Raw genomic sequence first — 20,211 nt, 5'->3', positions numbered from 1 at the left:
TAAGTACTTCAGTAAAATAGGATAATGAGTCAGAGTGCTGAGAGGAGACAAACTGCCTTGGAACTTGAGGTCTTGGAAGAATCAGAGCCAACACCCTATGTGTTGGCTCTGATTCAAAGGGATATTGATTAAAAGGGCCGGAGTGAGCTCGTCATCAGAAACTGGGACACCAGATTTAAGCCTGGGAGATGCCTTCTTGGTTGATTACATACAGATCCTTCAGACCCAAAGAATGAAGTCTGCTTTATATTGCTATAGAAAAAGTATTAACTTGGCTAAGTGAAGTTAGCTTCTGTTGCCTGGTTTCCCAAATACATATGACACCTCTAAAGTGTCACGTTCTTGACTCATTCACTCATAGACAGCTTTAGAAGATGAAGATGAGGTTTAGTATCAACAACTCAGGCAAAACTAATGATGCCTCTTGCAGAAAAGGCAACCCAGAGGTTGGGTTGGAGATATATAAAAGAGGACAGCAGTAGGGAAACTGATCAATAAAGAAATATTTTATTTGTTTCAAAGATAGCATGCTTCAGAATTAGCTGCTCTTTCCAAAAAGAAGAATTTCTTCCAGTTATTCTATATAGCCAGGGAAGAAACTGACCTCTTTGGGAACCAGCCTGTATCAGAGAGGAATCATGCTGAAAGCAGTAGAAATGGACTCTGGAAAGGGGGGTTTTGGAAGGATAGTGAACAGCCCTAGGACTGAAGAAAAAACTGAACAATCAGACAACTGAAAGGCCAGTTATCAAGGGAGCTCCAGGGTTCTCAAGTGATCAACATTTCTTTAGGAAACTATTATCCAATGACTGAGATACCAAGTGAGAGCCTGATTGACCTACACCGAGAGCCATATGCCTGCTTCAGTGGGAGGGTTTTGGAAGCCTGAGATTCTTAGTCCCACCAGAGCCAAAGGGAGTAAAGAGGAAAAAAAAAAAAAAAGATTCACAAAGGACTCGATAGAGCAGACAAAACAAGCAATTCATGATTCTGATGGTGGTAGAGGTGTCAGAAACCAGATTAATGAATTAATTCATTGTGAACCTTATCAGCATTTATATAATTCAGTCATGTGACTATGAGCTGTGTTATACAGATGAAATAAAAGACACTGATTAACATTAAAGAAGTTACCAAGCAATGTTGGGAGGCAATTAAAAAGACACATGAAATTGTTCAAGCTATGGTTCTTTGGGTTGCAAGAACAAAACTCATTCAGAGTTACTCAAGTAAAGAATAGTGTTTATTATAAGGAAACAGAGCTCTCACAGAATCAAAGGACATGAAATCAAGTGCAGCTGAGTATCAGGGGAGATGTAGAGGAACAGAAGCAGCTGGCTCCTGCCTCTATTTCTCTCTCTTGGGCCACGGACTCTTCTCTGCTCTTTGCTTCTTGTCAGCTCCATTTTCCTTTCTCTGCAGAACAGCTTCCCTTTTTACTCATCAACTTGCAAACGGTTGCCATTACTTTCAATTTACAAGACTTTCTTACCACCAACTGTCAGCAATCTTATGCCTCATATCAAGTTCTCAAGATAAAATCTGTTCAGCCTCGCTCTTCTCTTGGTGCAAGGTCACACAAAGTCAGATTTCTAGGCAACTAGTGGCTCAGACTGTAAAGAATCCGGCTGCAATGCAGGAGACCTGGATTTGATCACAGGGATGGGAAGATCCCCTGGAGAAGGGAATGGCTATCTACTCTAGTATTCTTGCCTGGAAAATTCCACGGGCAGAGGAGCCTGGCAGGCCACAGTCCATGGGGTCACAGAGAGTAGAACGTGACTGAACGACTGACACTTTCACTTGTTTGCTTTCAACGTACTGGCTAATTTGGAGTCAGGTGGCCATCCCTCGTTCAGTTCAGCCCTAGCTGTGTGTGTGCGTGTTTTTGGGTGGGTGTTGGTCAGAAGGAGGTGTGTGTGTGAAACTATGGGCAGGGCAGAAAAATGGTTTTTAAAAATTTTTTATTGGAGTCTAGTTGCTTTACAATGTTGTATTCTTTTCTGCTGACAGCAAAGTGAGTCAGCCATACACACACATATATCTCCTCCTTTTTGGATTTTCTGCTTTTACAAAAATATAACTACTGTGAGTTAAAGAAGATAAATGACTGATGTTGATAGAGATGGCTCTATTGTATCCATGTTTTGGAAACATTTAGTTGAGAGGATAAAAGAGATGTAACAGAAGCTTAATGAGGTAGGACAGAGGGAAGGTGTGGTGAGCATTTATTGCTTCTGCCAGATGAACATTTCCTCCCTCTGCTTTTACCGATGGTGCTCACCACACCTTCCCTCTGCTTCTTTAGTCCATAAAATCTCCTCTAAGCACTTCTACTCTTTACATCTATCCAAGAAATTTTGACATTTTGTGATTTTATGTTTATTTAGTTGAAAATACTGTCTTTTTTCTTTTGATTTCTCCTTTGTCAAATGAATCATTTGTAAGCATGTTGTTAATTTCCAATCATTCGGCTTTTTGCAGATATCTTTATATTAATGATTCAGTTAATTTCATTGTGATCAAAAGACATACATTATGTAGTCTTGATCTTTTTTAATTATAGGCTTTTTATGGTCCAGAATATAGTCATTCTTGGTAAATGTTACATGTGTACTTGAAAAGAATGTGTATTCCATTGTTGTTGACTGGTGTGTTCTATACAGGTCTGTTTGCTTTGGCTTATTCATGTTTTGTTTCTCTTTCAGCTTGTGAGATCTTAGTCCCCTGACTGGGGATTGAACCCAGGCCCCCTGTAGTGGAAGTGCAGGATCCTAACCACTGAACCACCAGGGAATTCCCCATTCATGTTTTCTGTATTTTTAGTGATATTCACCAAGTTGTTTAAGTACTGAAAAGTGTTAAAACATGCAACTGCAATTGTGGATTTATCTAATTCTTCCTTCAGTTCTAACAGTTTTTTACTTCCTTTTTTGAGATTCTCTTATTAACTGTATATACATTTAGGTCTGTTCTCTCCTCTTGATGGATTAATCAGTTTACTATTATAAATGTATCTCTTTATCTTTTAATATTTCTTGTCCAAAAGTGTTTTCTCTGTATTAATGTAGCCACTCAAACTTACCTTCAATTAGTGCTTTTTGCATTCTTTTACTGTTAACTTGCTTGTGTCTACAGTTTTAAAGTGGGTTCTTACACATAGAACAAAATTGGTTCTTGCTTTTTTAAAATCCAATCTAACAATCTCTGTTTTTAATTGCAGTGTTTAGATTGCCTGTATTTAATGTGATTATATTTAATGTGATATGTCTAGATTTAAATCTACCATACTGCTGTTTGTTTTCCATTTTCCTATTTGTTTTCCTTTCCTTCTTTTTCCTTTTTTTTTTACATTATTTTTATGATTCCAACTGATCTCTTTGTTGGCTTATTAGCTATATCTTTACCTTGTCTTGTTATTGGTTCCTCTACCATTTACAATATATTGATACATCTTTAACTCATCACAGTCTACTTTCTGATTGTGTTAAACTGTTTCATGTGAAGTGCAAGAAACTTTTCTCTTCTTTTGTACTATTATTGTCGTGTTTTACTCCTATGTATGTTATAAACACCATGGGATGCTGGTATTATTTTATTTTCAATTGACAGTTTTACTTAAAAAGATTAAACAGTGGAAAATGTATTTTATATTAGTCCACATATTCTTCTTGATACTTTTGGGTAGATACACATTTCCAAATAGTATTATTCCTTCTGCTTAAAGAATTTCCTTTAGTATATTTTATAGAGCAGCTATGCTGGTAATGAATTTTCTCAGATATTGTTTGTTTTAAAAAGTGTTTGGCTCACTTTCATTTTTGAAAGACACTTTTGTTGGGCACAAAACTCTAGTTGATAGCTTTATTTTCTTCTGGTTTGCACAGTTTCTGACATAAAATCTTCTGTCATTCTTATCTTTGTTTCTCTGTACATAATGTATTTGTTTTCCTCTGACAGATTGTAAGAATTTCTTTTTAACCATTTTTTCGTGGTTAGTGGTTATTAGTGGTCTGTTGCATTTGTATTTTATTTTTAATCAATATTTGTATTGAAGGATAGTTCATTTACAATATTGTGTTAATTTCTGCTGTGCAGCAAAATAATGCAGCCATACATACATATACATTCTTTTAAAAATATTCTTTTCTATTATGGTTTATCATAGGATATTGAATATAAATCTCTGTGCTATACAGTAGGCCTTTGTTGTTTACCCATTCTATACATAAAAGTTTATATCTGTTAACCCCAACCTCCCAGTCCATCCACAGGGAACCCTACTCAATGATCTATGGTGAACTAAATGGGAAGGAAATCTAAAAAAGACTGGATATTTTTGTATACTGATTCACTTTACTGTACAGCAGAAATGACAACAAGGTTGTAAAGCAACTATGAAAGTGAAAGTGAAGTTACTCAGTCATGTCCAACTTTTTGCAACCTCATGGACTGCAGCACGCCAGGCTTCCCTGTCCATCACCAACTCCCAGAGCTTGCTCAAACTCAGGTCCATCGAGTCAGTGATGCCATCCAACCATCTCATCCTCTGTCGTCCCCTTCTCCTCCTGCCTTCAATCTTGCCCAGAATCAGTGTATTTTCCAGTGAGTCAGTTCTTCACATCAGGTGGCCAAAGTATTGGAACTTCAGCTTCAACATCAGTCCTTCCAATGAATTTTCAGGACTGATTTCTTTTAGGATTGACTGATTGGATCTCCCTGCTATCCAGGGAACTCTCAAGAGTCTTCTCCAGCACCACAGTTCAAAAGCATCCATTCTGTGGTGCTTAGCCTTCTTTATGGCCCAACTCTCACATCCATACATGAGTACTGGAAAAACCATAGCTTTGACTAGGTGGACCATTGTCGGCAAAGTAATGTCTCTCCTTTTTAATATGCTGTCTAGGTTGGGCATAGCTTTTCTTTCCAGGAAAAGCGTCTTTTAATTTCATGGCTGCAGTCACCATCTGCAGTGATTTTGGAGCCCAAGAAAATAAAATCTGTCATTGTGTCCATTGTTTCCCCATCTATTTGCCATGAAGTGATGGAACCAGATGCCAGGATCTTCATTTTTTGAATATTGAGCTTTAGGCCAGCTTTTTCACTCTTCTCTTTCACTTTCATCAAGAAGCTCCTCAGTTCCTCTTTGCTTTCTGCCATAAGGGTGGTGTCATCTGCATCTCTGTTCAGTTCAGTTCAGTCGCTCAGTCATGTCCAACTCTTTGCGACCCCATGAACTGCAGCATGCCAGGCCTCCCTGTCCATCAGCAACTCCCGGAGTCCACCCAAACCCATGTCCATTGAGTCGGTGATGGATGCCATCCAGCCATCTCATCCTCTGTCATCCCCTTCTCCTCCTGCCCTCAATCTTTCCCAGATCAGGGTCTTTTCAAATGAGTCAGCTCTTCACTTCAGGTGGCCAAAGTATTGGAGTTTCAGCTTCAACATCAGTCCTTCCAATGAACACCCAGGACCAATCTCCTTTAGGGTGGACTGGTTGGATCTCCTTGCAGTCCAAGGGACTCTCAAGAGTCTTCTCCAAAACCACAGTTCAAAAGCATCAATTCTTCGGCGCTCAGCTTTCTTTAGAGTCCAACTCTCACATCCATACACGACCACTGGAAAAACCATAGACTTGACTAGGCGGACCTTTGTTGACAAAGTTATGTCTCTGTTTTGTAATATGCTGTCTAGGTTGGGCATAACTTTCCTTCTAAGGAGTAAGCGTCTTTTAATTTCATGGCTGCAATCACGATCTGCAGTAATTTTGGAGCCAAGAAAATTAAAGTTATTGATATTTCTCCAGGCAATCTTGATTCCAGCTTGTGCTTCATCCAGCCCAGCATTTCACATGATGTACTCTGCATATACGTTAAATAAGCAGGGTGACAATATACACATACTCCTTTCCCAATTTGGAACCAGTCCATTGTTCCATGTCTGGTTCTAACTGTTGCTTCTTGACCTGCATACAGATTTCTCAGGAGGCAGGTCAGGTGGTCTGGTATTCCCGTCTCTTGAAGAATTTTCCTCAGTTTGTTGTGATCCACACAGTCAAAGGCTTTAGGGTAATCAATAAAGCAGAGATAGATGCTTTTCTGGAACTCTTTTGCTTTTCTGATAATCCAGTGGATGTTGGCAATTTGATCTCTGGCTCCTCTGTTTTCTAAATCCAGCTTGAACATCTGGAAGTTCTTGGCTCATGTACTGTTGAACCCTCGCTTGAAGAATTTTGAGCATCACTTTGCTAGAGTGTGAGGTGAGTACAATTGTGTGGTAGTTTGAACATTCTTTGGCATTGCCTTTCTTAGGGATTGGAATGAAAACTGACCTTTTCCAGTCCTGTGGTCACTGCTGAGTTTTCCAAATTTGCTGGCATATTGACTGCAACACTGTCACAGCATCATCTTTTAGGATTTGAAATAGCTCAGCTGGAATTCCATCACCTTCACTAGCTTTGTTTGTAGTGATGATTCCTAAGGTCCACTTGACTTTGCATTCCAGGATGTCTGACTCTAGGTGAGTGATCACACCATCGTACTTATGTAGGTCATTAAGATCTTTTTTATAGTTCTTCTGTGTATTCTTGCCACCTTTTATTAATAAATCAGCTTCTGTTAGGTCCATGCCATTTCCATACCCATCTTTGCATGAAATGTTCCTTTGGTATCTCTAATTTTCTTGGAGAGATCGCTAGTCTTTCTCATTCTATTGTTTTCCTCTATTTCTTTGCATTGATCACTAAGGAAGTCTTTCTTATCTCTTCTTGATCTTCTTTGGAACTCTGCACTCAGATGGATATATCTTTCCTTTTCTCCTTTGCTTTTAGCTTCTCTTCTTAATGAACCTATCTATGGAACAGAAACAGAATAATGGACAGGCTGCATTTTTTAAATGTTTGATCTCCTTGGAGTCATTGAGCTTTTTTTAGACCTGTGAATTTATAGTTTTTATTTTCAATTTATTACTAGTAATGTTTTATTATTAACAAGATCTATTTCTTTAAAAAATCTTTTCTAGCTTTATTGAGGTATGATTGACAAACAAAAATTGTACAGTCACACCCCAAAGATATTGCAAGTTTGGTTCCAGACCATTACAACAAAGCAAATATCCCAATACTGTGAGTCACATGATTTTTTGGTTTCCTGGTGCATATAAAAGTTAAGTTTATACTATACTATAGTTAAATATGTAATAGCATCATGTCTAAAAAATATGCATACCTTAATTTAAAAAATATTCTATTGATAGAAAAATGCTAACCATCATTTGGCAGTGCAGAGTTGCCATAAATCTTCAATTTGCTAAAAACACAGTATCTGTGAAGTTCGATAAAGCAAAACACAATAAAACAGGCTACACCTGTATATATTTATGTTGTAACAACATGGTTTCTTTAAGGTGTACAATGTGATGACTTAATATATGTATACATTGTGAAGTAATGACCACAATCAAGTTAATTAACATTTCCATCATCTCACATGGTTTCCATTTTTGTGTGTATAATGAGAATATATGATCTACTCTCTTAGCAAATTTCAAGTATACATTACAGTATTTTTAGTTATAATCACCCTGCTGTACATTAGCTTTCCAGAGCTTGTTTGTCTTATAACTAGAAGTTTCTATCATTTTCATGTTTGGTAATTTTTTGTTGGATGCCGACATTATTGATTTTATGTAGTTAGTTACTAGATGTCATTGTATTTTTTGAAAAAATAGTGTTGGGTTGTCTTTATCTGGCATGCAGTTACATTCCTTGGGATTAGTTAGATCTTTTTCGGGCTCATAATTAGGCTTTATTGGAGCAGATCCAGAGCAGCCTTTGGTTTTGGGTTAATTTAGACAATACCCTTTGGAAGACTCTAGTTGATATAATTTGTACTATAAGGTCTTTCTACTTTCATGGTGGTTGTGATGGTTTAGTTGCCAAATAATGTCTGACTCTTGCGACCCCATGGACTGCAGCCCACCAGGCTCCTCTGTCCATGGGATTTCCCAGGCAAAAATACTGGAGTGGGTTGCCATTTCCTTCGCCACTACTTTATTCTCAGTCCTGGGCGAGCTCTGAAAGTTGTTCAGCATGCTACTTTCTGGTGATTTTTTTCCACCAGCCTCAGGCAGTTTTATCTTATGCATGTGCAGGTCAGTACTCAACCTAAATTCAAAGGACCCTCTCTTCAGATCTTTCAAGCTCTCTCTCTCTTTCTGAGCACCTCTCTTCTCTCTGGTACTCTCTCCTACAAATTTTGGTCACTGGCTTTTCTGAACTCTGGTTTCTATGTTCTCACTCACCAAGATCACCAGGCTGTTTGGAATCCTTGTCCTTGCATTATAGCCTGCAAATTGCCTTCAGGCAATATTCTAGGGCACTTACAGAACTTACCGCCTTTGCTTCTCTTCTCACTGAGATGGTCCTGTGTTTTTCAATGTCTGAAAAATTGTTGTTTCATATATTTTGTCTGGTTTTCTAACTGTTTAATTTGAGATGGTAAATCCAATACCTGGCACTCCATCATGCCCACAATGAATGCCCCATGTAATTGTTTTTAATTAAAAACATCTTCTAGTAAGCAGTATATGTGTATTTTTACAGTATATGTATAGTTTATATTTTAACACATAAAATATATTTGAACGATGTATAATAAAAGACAACATTTCAATATCCTGTTCCATCCCATCTTAACCCTGCTATGTAGAAATAACCGCTTCTTTAATTACTTAGGTTTTCTTATTATAGCTAATCCATATTTCTAAATAATATATATCTACTGCTATTTCTCATTTGTTTCTGATGTTATTATTGACCTCCTTTTATGGTAGGAAAGATTAAGCTTTTTTATATCACATCTTGATTTCTCATCTTTCACCTTCCCAATAAAATTGTATCACAATTTTTTATACAACAAATAATTAGTTTTATATCATTATGACTATGCAAATATTGGTTACTTCAAACCCTAACATATTACTATGATTCTGTTTTATTTCTCCTTCAGTTTTTATTATTCAAATTCATAATTACTTAATTTAAAAATATTTATTTCACCATTCACGTGTTCTTAATCTTTTCCAAATATTCCACTTTTAGGATATCATATGGAGTTCTCCCTCTTTTTATTGCAAGTGACTCTCCTCAGATTCTCTCTGATGCCAGGAAGTTACAGATCTGTTACCCTGGAGTCCCCCATCCTCTGTTTTCCTAAGTTGTATCCATTGCTTCCTGTTTTCTATGTCATTATCTTGCTTGGTTTACTCCTTCTTTTTCGCTGAGGTATGTGCTATGTAGTTTCCTAGTAAATGGATATCATTTTGGGTTCATTAAATACCTGAAATATCTTTGTTCTGTTGTTAAATTTTGGTGGCTAGTTTGACTATATGTAAAGTTTTAAGTTAAAAAAGTTTCCAATCAAATTGATGGCCTTGATCCATAGTTTTTGGTATTGCTAAGGAAAAGTCTGAAATCATCATAATTCTTATTTCTTCTTTTCAAATTATTTTCACTTTGGAATATATTATAATTTTCTCTCTCTACCCTGGTTCTTGAAACTGCATGTTCATGAACTTTTGATGTAGCTTTTCTTCAATTATCGTGCTAGATAACCTGTGAGCTCTTTCAAACTGGAGACACATTTCTGAGATGTCCTCTACTCCTTTCCCCTAACTTTCTCTGTTTTTTTCTTTCTATGGCTCTTGTAAGCTATATGATATGGTTCTTGGTTTTAACTTCTATTTAATTTTTTCCCTCTCCATTGGTTATCTCTTTGTCTTTTTGTTTTATTTTCCTTGAGATTTTTTGGACTTTATTTTCTAGGCATTCTATTCAAGTTTTTTTTTTTTTTTTTGGCAATCATATATGCTAATTTCCAAGAGCTTTTTCTTAATCTTTGAGTGTTTTCTGTCTTAGTTTCCTGCTGTTTAATGTGCTTGTTTCTTTTTTTTTTCTCCTGTATCTGACAGGGTAATAATTTGGAGCAAATCTTTTCTTCTGCTTTGTATTATCTGTTAGATAAAGTGTTTTTTCCCCGTGATTGTTTTGATCTTTCACTTCTATATTAGAGGTTGCTCTCAATTATTTGATGAGCCTTGGCTCTTCATATTTAAGAGTAAGACACAAAAGTGTGTGTGTGTGTGTGTGTGTGTGTGTGTGCATGCGCGTGAGTAATAGCATATGGGAGTGTGTGGTGGGGTTCACTTAAAAGATAGTTAGGCAGGTTATTTGTCATTTTATTGGTGCTCCCCAAATGCCAGAGAAGAGACCTCCAAAAGCCAACCAGGGAAGTGCCTGATGACCAGCATTCTGCCTGGAGTCCAGATGGGGACAAAAGAAGACTTGGATCCATCACTTCATTTTACAGACTTTCAATTAATCTTTTTGTCGTTAATCCTGCCCTCCACCTCCTAGGTGCTTCTGAACCCTGAACTTCTGTTAACTTTGAAAGAGAAGAAAACTCATATCTTCTACCTGGGGAAGAAGTAAGTGGGTTGGGTACCAAATGCCTTGATCTAGGTGTTCTGATTCCCCTGAATTCTTAGCCTTTCCAGGGTTTTATGGAACAAATTGCTCTTTTTTCACCCCCTCCTCTGGTTTTCCTTTATCTTACTAAGCCAGTAACTATTCCTCCAACAATTTGTAGTCTTCTAAAAATTTATTATGATCTCTCATATACTGATGTCCCCTTTCCCATTCCCTACGTGGCTTTAAAGAGTTTTTCTTTCTATCACATTAGTGGGGGCACAAAAGAAATAAACATATACTAACAAACAGCCATTTTTGACCAAAATTTTAGCTTATGCAATTTTTATTGATATTGCAATAATGAGAATTTTCTTGTGCCTATAGCATTTTTTTCTCCTTTTGCATTTATGGATTAGTATCGAATCAAAAGCATAAGTAAGAAATTAGATTTAAATAGGTATAAGGACATTTATCCCACTTTTCTGAAGCTGAGAAGAGTTGTAGAGAGAATTTGAGCCTAATGGGAAAAAAGAAAGCTCTGTATCACATGTTTTCAGCTTCTTTTTTTCTTTTTTGTTAATGAGTTCACCTGTAAGAAACAGAACTGTGAATGCCTTGGATTCTTTAAGCAAGTAGGAGGGTCTAGAGCACTTTTCTTTGAGAAGTAAGGAGCTTTATAAAGGTAGTTTTGTCAAACTCAGTTCTTGGCCAGGGGCAGGACAGTTGGCAATCCAGAAGACTTAACTCCCCAAGGAAATAAAAACTCTACTAAGAAGCCCAATGCATTAGTCCTGAAGGCTAGACATCTTTCAGAGATTATGCTTGTGTATGCCCAAAGTCTATCCTCCCAGACCCCATCCCGAATGGGCCATGTGTCTGTGGAGATCCCACAGGATGGAGGCAGAGCTTGTAAGTCTCATTCAGCAGGTAGAAACTGCTCCACAAGTGCTGTGTTTGCGGTGGGATCAGCCACCTACACAAGTCTTCTTTCAATGGAGAATAGGACTTTATTGTTCAATGGGTACAGAGTTTCTGTTTGGATGATGAAAAACTTCTGGAAATGGATGGTGGTGATTGTTGTACAATGTTGTGAATGTGGTTAATGACATTCAACTGGACATTTAAAATTGTTAAGATGGTAAATTTTGTATCATGTGTGTTTTAAAACAATTTAAAAAAGCTTTTTAAAGGCTTCCCCCAGATGAGAGACCCCTCTTGTTGGTTCACTCCAGGCTCTGGGCCTCAGCTAACTGAACTGCGGTCTGTAGTAAGAAGCTCTGGCCCATTATCAGCGGTGCCTGGTCCCTCAGTGCCTGGGGCCAAATGAGCAAGAGGTGGTCCTGGGCTCCTAGATCAGAGTAGAAACTGAATGACTTGTCTCATTTCATCCTGGTCCCTAGTTTGAATTATGAACCCTTCCAAAACTTATATTTCTTATATTTTCCCATAAGGATTCATGTAGTAATGTGAGCACAGTAGAGGCACCAAGAAAATGCTTTTTAGTTAATTAGTCCAAAGAAAAGGATGGTAAATGAACAGCCACTCCCATTTGCATAGCATTTTACAGTTTTCACAGCCCTTTTCTGTGCATTGGCTCATCAGATTCCCAGAACTGCTCCAGGAAGTTCTCAGGATAGTAAATAGTATCTTTCTTTTATGGATGAGGTAATTGAGATGTAGGTAAGTTACACAATTTATCCAAGTTCTGACAGCTAATGTGTGCCAGCAATAAGACTGTGTCCCAGGTCTCTTGACTTGAAGTCCAGGGTAATTTCCAGTGTATGATGTGGCCTTGGAAAAATAATGACAGCACAAGCAATGTCCATGAAATCATATTATACTCAGACACCTGAGTCTGCTTTCAAGGGTTTTTATAACTTAGAGCTATTTATCATTTGATTGATTAATTTCCAAATTGTTTTTATATCAGTTAGTTCATTCATTCACTAACTTAAAAAATAACCACTAGTTGTTTACTTTTACTTTGTGTTTAGTACTATAAATACTGACTACATGACATCCAGCATAAATTGTAGTGTGTATAGGTAGGTTGCTCAGTGGGTAAAGAACCCTCCTGCAATGCAGGAGATGCAGGAGATGAAGGTTCCATCCCTGGGTCAGTAAGATCCCCTGGAGGAGGGCATGGCAATCTACACCAGTATTTTTGCCTGGAGAACTCCATGGACAGAGGAGCCTGGTGGACCACAGTCTATAGGCTCACAAAGAGTTGGACACGCCTAAGGTGGCTGAGCGCGCGCACACACACACACACACACACACACACACACAACTATAATAACCACAAACATAGTGACTTAAAACAATACAAAATTTTATCTTACTTTTCTGGAGATAAAAATTTTAAAATCAGTTTCACTGGGTCAAGATCAAGCTGTTGGCAAACAACTGTGTTCCCTCTGGAGGCTCTAGATAAGAATCCATTTCCTTCCCTCTCCCAGCTTCCAGAGGCCTCCTGTATTCCTCGGCTGGTGGTCTCATCCATCTTCCAACCTGGTTGTGGCTGGTGGAGTCATTCTCACAATGCTATCTCTTGTTCTGGGTCTCCTGTTTCCCTCTTCCTTATTTAAGGACACCTGTGATTACACTGGGCTCACCTGGATAACCCAGGATACTTTCCTTAAGGTCAACAGATTAGTAACTTTAATTCCATCTGCAAGCTTAATTCTCCCTTGCCACATAATAAAATATATTCACAGGTTCTGGGGATTCAAATGTAGACATATCCATGGACCTATTATTCTGCCTAGCTAGAAAGAGATCTTTTCCTGAAATAACAGTAACTTGTGATTGTAGGCATCAGGCATGGTGCCAAATGAGTATTATAGATCACCAATGAAGAAAGCAGGAGGAAAGCCCTCCTTGGGGCCTTGAGTGATCAAGGAACTCTTCACATTAGGCAAGAGAACTAAAGAAGCAATGTTTCAGGGGTAAGAATGAACACAGGGAACCATGACAAGATTCTTAAGCAATGATGACCTGAAGTGAAGACAGTCTTGAATGGAAATGGTGCTTGGATATGCATGAGCCACACTTGATTATCTCTATTTTATAGAAGAGAAATCAAGGTCCAGAGAGCTTGAATGCCTTAGAAGGAAGTTAGTTGGCAAAGCTCCTGGCCAGATGGGAAGGGGGTTTTTCATGGTTCTGGGGAGAGGAGGAGGTTCTAACTTTTGCCACTGCCCATGAGTGTTCTCAGTAAGCTCAACTCTCTTTGGAATTATTCCCAGAAAATCCCTAAATTTAGCTGTTTCTGTCTTTGCTCCTAATCATCTTCTCTTAAGGGATGTGCGTTTTTCAGAGCCCACAGTTTCACGCTGCTTTTCAGCTGCAGTTGTTAGGGGGAGGGTGGTTCCAGAGCACAGGTTGGGATACGGGGTATAGAGCTTATCTTGAATCTTTGGGGAAGTCCTTTGCTTTGATAATGGTTTGCCATTCATGTAACACTGGGTCCATCAGCTCTTGGCTTTTGCCTAAAGCTTCAGCTCCATTTTTAGCTGCACTTCTGGGAAATGTGATACAGCACAGTGCAGAGGAAAAGCACAGGAGGGAGAGGCAGAAGGGCTGGTTCAGACTTTCTGTTGCTAGCAAGCTCTGGGACTGCAGGCAAGTCAGTCTTGCCTAGCCTTAGTTTCCCCACCTGTCAAATGGGTTGATTTGACATGGTAAGCCTTTGAGTTCTGAGAGTCTAATATTCACAAATTCTAGGATTTAACATCAGTGAAGGTCAAAGGTGGATCTGGATCTACTATTCATATAACCATGTCCCCATTTCTTTAACTTTATGATTTACTTTCATCACCTGCTTAGGTCTCCTCCTCACATTGGGATGGCAACCCTTTCATTGGAGATATCCAGAAATATGTGTCATTGGATGCAACTCATTCGTTAATCCCTCCATCTACTCATCCAACAATTAAATGCCCATTTCTACAAGGTGAGCCAATTCCATTTTTCTAAGCGTTCTTGTTAGGTGGGAAGGAAGTGCAATCAGACACCGGAGAATGTCTGAGTTGGAAGGACTTTTAGAAACCATCAAGTTTGATAACCTTCCTGTTACGAACAAGGGAACAAAAGCCTAAATACATGAAGCAATTTGCCAAAGGTCACATGGCTAGTAAATGTCAGAACTGGGAAGAGAATCAATTTTCCAGTCTTCCAGCCCAGTTCTGCCTTCTCCCTCCATTATCTACCACATTCTATTAACTGATTAAAAAACAAAACTCTAATGAGCCCTAAATTATTTTTTCCTTGAATGCAACAAATTTTTAATTGGGAAAGGATGTGCCCAAATTTGTGATGAGAAACAATTAACACAGCCTCAGTGGAATAACTGGGCCATGTTCCACTGTTTCAGCAAAGGCCTTCTGTAATGGCAGGAACAAGAAGGTGAGGAAGGAAAGAATACTTTGCCCTTTCTTGTTCTGAAAAAATTTCCTCTCCCCATTAAGCTGTGCTTGTTTGTCAAACAGGAACCTGGGAAGTCACATAACCCAAGCAATCCCATTGTCTACCCTGATTGCTCAGTGCGGTGTTTGGTATCTGATGGCTCAGCTCTCTTTTGTTGCCAAGATGAATGGATAGACCTTGGCTGACTTCTGGGTCCAAGGGCCCATTCTCTCTATGTTTCACTGAGGAGAGCTCAGCGCCTGCCTCATTTGTCTTCAAACCAGGCCACCCACCCCACACCACATGGAGCCAGCAAAAGTGAGATACCAGTCTCATAACTATAAGAAGAGAAGTTGCCTTCGACCTTTCTCTTCACTCCTGCTTTCATGTTCTACCCTCTGCTCCATTCCAATTTCTACCAGCTCCCCAAATCTTTAACTTTGTCTCCTATTTCTAATCCCATTGAGTCAACCCTTTAACTTAACAACCACATTTTTTGGGTTCAACTCTCGGTTCTCCCTGGGTCATGAATTATACTCATCCTCTGACTTTTCCCACTCCTGGATACTTTGATTAAAGCCCAACCCAATTTTTACTGAATCTATCTTCCAGAGACATTATTCCTTACTCTAGGAACCACTCTGCCAGGCTCATCCTTAGTCCCCTACAAGGGGGTAATTGACATCCAGGCCACTGTGTGTCTCCCTAGGACTCACTCAGATCTCTCCTCCAAATAACTGCCTAGATCTGTCACTTGTATGTCCACCTTCTCATTTCCCTGCAAGTCCTGGGCTTCACATCCAGAACCTGCTTTGGGTCCCTTCCTTGCCTTAGTTTGGCAACCTTGTTGAGCTCTTGGTCTACCCACCACAGTTCTTCGTAAACTCTGGACCCTGCTCTGGCATCACTGGTACCATTAGACTTAGATGATGAGACCCTTAGAAGAGACCCTCCCTCTAGTTTCCCACAGCCTTTTCTGATGCTGTGAAATCCCAGCTCCTTCATTCCCAGGCCTTGGCCTACGCACCAAAGGGGCAATGTCTAAAAATGACTAGTGCTTCTCCTGTGGTACGTTTTACTGAACATTTTGAATCTCTTGCATATCTGGAATTTGAAATTATCCAGATTCCTAGGATTCCAAAAAGCTTAAAGATCAAGTGTAGAACCTCTCAAATTGTGGTTCTGTAACTATCTGCATCAGAGTTATCTAATTAACAATATGAACTCTAGGGCATCATCCCAGACCTACTGAATTGAAGGAGCTTATTAGACTAGACACAACAAAATTTTAAAATTACTGATTGAATTTAATCTCTCAGATTCCAGTTGGTATCCCATTTAAGCTATTTTTAGCAGTCAAAGAATCCATCTGGTCTATCTGACCTTGAAAGAGGGAGTTTCCATAAGGCTTCAGACTATGAAGGAAACAGTGATGCTACATGTATCCACTATTTTCACAAAAACCCTCAGTATATTTACTGGGAAACTTCTTTGCATAGAACTCTTTCCAGGCACAGTAGGGGTACTAGCTGACTAAAACACTCAGACAAGCAGTGACTCTAAAGTGAGGACACATATTTTCACTTGTGTCTCAGGGAAATAGAGACAGTTGGGTACAGCTTGCAACAAGTCTCACCTTGTCAGAGTGCAGCTGTCAACTTTGGCAGATAAGTCTGTTCTGATGGCTGTGGTAAGTGAATGTACGTGTGGTGAAGAAAAAGTGGGTCACCACTTTGAGATTCCAAAATTGGCATACAATTTTATGTGAAAGTAAATCTCTGTGTGTGGGGGGGCACCCATCAAATTAAGAGAAGTTCATGGAAATTAAGTAAAGTTGAAATATGTAAAGAGGGTAGGGAAGATAGCTAGAGTGTTGGAAGAATCTGTGTAGAATCATAGATTTCTGATTGCAAGGGTCCTCAGAAATGAAATTTTCAATTTTGTTTTTAGCCTTTGGACCCATTTGTCAAACAAAATCTTATGTAGAATTTATGTATGAGTGTGTGTGTGTGTGTGTGTGTGTGTGTGTGTGTGTATTAGTCAGCATAGGCTAGGTTATGTGCAGTGAAAATCAGTCTCCTAAATTTATCAGCTGTTACGAAAAGGCTCTTCTTGTTTATGCTGTATGTCTGACATAGATGGGCTTGGGCTCAGGTCATAATTCCACTCCAGGACACCAGTGGATGAAGCAGCCACCATCTCAGTGTTGCTGGTTGTCAGGGCAGAAGAAAAGAAACAACCTTGAAGAGTATTGTGTTGGTAATTAAATGCTCTGATATGACAGTGACCCACAAAACTTTTTAGGTCACATGGATCAAAATCAGCTGTGTGAGCCTACTCAACCACAAAGAGGCCCAGAAGTGAGATACTACCATATGCCCAGAAGGCGTTTCCTAGTAAAATTGTTTGGTGGAAACTACCTCTGATTATCAGAGGTGAGTGAGTGAGTGTGAGTATGTGTGTGTGTGTGTGTGTGTGTGAGCTCTCCCTCATCTCCAGTGTTACCTCTAGTTACCTCCAGAGAACGCCTAGATTCCATGAAAAGTCATTTGAAAACTATTTGAGTCAGATCCCTTATTTTATAAACAAGGAAATTGAGGTTAAGTTGCTTAATTAAGGTCAAGTAACATCAAAACCAGGTCCGGAGTGGAGATCTGTTGGCTCTCAGTTGAAGAATATTCCTATTTAAGATCTGAAGATGGTGTATGTGTGTGTGTGTGTGTGTGTGTGTGTGTGTGTGTCTGAGAGAGAGAGGTGACTCAAGAGTTAAATGTAGATAAAGACTCATTCTGAAAGGAAATGTAAACTTAAGGAAATTTTCCGTGAAGGCTTGCCATGCATTCCAAATAACAAATAGATGCAGTAAAGACATTATATTTGCTATGATTACCCAGGGGATGCTGGGCAATATAAAGAGTTTCTGAAGAGAACAGCAACTGATGATGAAACGTGGTGTTTCTTATGTTGTGAGGAAACCAAGCAGAAATCATCAACTTTGCTGAGACCTGGGAGAAATACTCAAGTCAAGATCACAAGTGAAGAGGGCATTAATTGATTCCACTAAAGTCAAGGGTATTGTACAGGGACCATATATCCCACAGGATTAAGCAGCTCCATTGGGTTCAACAAACATCAGCCATCACCCACTCTGTTCCCAGCACTGTGTTAAGTGTCAGGAATCCAAAGACAAAGAGCTCACACACAGAAGAAGAAATGGTGAGACCTGCACTTGGATGCAGAGAAGTAGTGGAAGACACAGGACTTTCAGACTGTTAATACATATGTGTGCTGGCTGAGGGGTGAGGGAGGGTGAAGGAAAGGAGCATCTAGAATGACTTCAAGTTTCCTTTGACCTAGGGCTTCTCATTGGGCATTTGGGGCAGGACAATTCAGTGGGCAGATCTGTCTCATCTGCAGATGGCTATGTAACATTTCAGGACTCCAGTGCTTCATTCCTAGTCATTTACTGTGACTAGTCCCCAAACATACACACACATAATTTCCATATGTCCCTGAAAGAGCAGTATCCCCTCCTTTCTGCTCCCCTCCCTTTCCAGAACCACCAACTTTACTCTCACGCTCCACACTGCAGCATGAACGATCTTTCTTATCACTCTGAAAATACAAAGATTATCCCATCCTCTCCCCACCTGACACCCTCATTGCCTCCTGATTTCCTCTGGGCAAGTGAGGTGTGACATGAGGCTGCCCACATCTGGGCCTTCCTGTCTTTCTGTCCTCATTTCTCTCCACTTTTCCTTTGCCCTCCATTTCCCACATGCGGTGCTCCAAATGCATGAGCCGCCTGGTGGCTCGCTTGGTGTCTGATGCCATTTCCCATCACTGTGCTTTTCTTATGCTAGTCTCTTTGTCTGGATGGTTTCGTGTCCTCCCAGCGAAATTCTACTAGCACTGGTCTGATCACTCTTTCCTTGAGATCATAAGCCAGTACCTGACTTTGTCCTGATTACCCTGCTTGCAATTATTTGCTTACATGGAGGAAACTGTAAAGTGCAAAGCTAATAGCTCAGATTCTAGACTGATTATATGAATTTGCCCTGCTTCACTGTTTAGCCGCAGCAAATTACTTGGACTCTTTGAATCTCAATTTCAGCTTCTGTAAAATGATAATAATAATAATAATAATATTTCCTGTATAGATTTATTATGAGGATTAAGATAATGCAAGTAAAATACTAGCTAACCAAAGATGTTAGCTACCACTGTCTTGGGTATTGAATATTATTTATGTATTTCCCCTCCAGGCTTTGAACTCCTTGGGGGAAAGTCTTTTGTTTTATGCAACTTTGTTTTCCTAGTTCTTAGCGCCAGGCAAACAGGATATTCTCCATGTATTTTTGAAGGGATGAACGGATTAGGAAAATGTTACATGGCGCTCAGTCAGTGATTAGTTTAAACAGGTAGGAGAATATCACATATGTTTTAGGACTTCCAACTAACATGTTTTTTTTTTTTTAATTTCCCTTGAAGGGTTTGCTTCACTTTGTTGGAAATCTCATTGATGTGAACCTGCTGGTTTCTCAATGTTGCCAGAGCAGAGGTCCTCACATCTTTATACATTAGAGTGGGAACTGAAGAACCATGGATTTGCCATCATTCCCAGCATGTTCCCATCCAGGCTTTGCCACATTCTAGTTAAAGGACCTTCTACTGTTTACCTAAGCTGTGTGAGCATCAGTCCCCTTAGCTAGAGAGTGGTGGTAAATCACTCATCAATTGATCAATGTCACTGGATTGTTTCTACTAGAACTGATGTGTTCTAATCTATAGCGAACCATATCTGTATCACTTAGTAGGTGCTCATTAAGTGTTAGTTATTTCTACTTGCATTGCTGGGCTTCCCTTGTAGCTCAGTTGGTAAAGAATCTGCCTGCAATGCAGGAGACCCAGGTTCAATTCCTGGGTTGGGAAGATTCCCTGGAGAAGGAAATGGCAACGCTCTCCAGGGTTCTTATCTGGAGAATCCATGGACAGAGAAGTCTGGAAAGCTACAGTCAATGAGGTTCTAAGAGTTGGACACAACTTAGTGACTAAACCAGCACCACCACTTGCATTGCTGGGTGAATTACTTCTTTATTAGTTTGCAGGTAACTTGGAGGTAGGGATATGTTCAGGGGACTCATAATATGTAATTGTAGAAGTCCCCCTCTCCCCTGCCCCATCCCAGTCTCTCTCTCCCCACCTTTCATTCTCTCTGTTCAGCTAGCTTCTCTATTTCTTTACCTGCTTGCACATGGCCCATCCTGGCTCTCTGAAAATGGTGGCCTTACCTCCCGACTGCACACAACTCCCCTTCTTCACTCCTCACTGCTAAC

The 20,211-nt window shown here is 39.5% G+C and overlaps 1 non-coding gene across 1 annotated transcript; it reads right to left on the bottom strand.

Moving 5' to 3' along the window:
* Positions 1-2,723: 2,723 nt before the first annotated feature.
* Positions 2,724-2,796, bottom strand: TRNAG-UCC (transfer RNA glycine (anticodon UCC)). Its single transcript has one exon. It is a non-coding gene; the product is annotated as a tRNA-Gly (tRNA).
* Positions 2,797-20,211: the final 17,415 nt, after the last annotated feature.

Source organism: Odocoileus virginianus, chromosome 10 (genome assembly GCF_023699985.2).
Source record: "Odocoileus virginianus isolate 20LAN1187 ecotype Illinois chromosome 10, Ovbor_1.2, whole genome shotgun sequence".
Taxonomy (NCBI): domain Eukaryota; kingdom Metazoa; phylum Chordata; class Mammalia; order Artiodactyla; family Cervidae; genus Odocoileus; species Odocoileus virginianus.
This window is presented reverse-complemented; position numbering and strand designations above follow the sequence as displayed.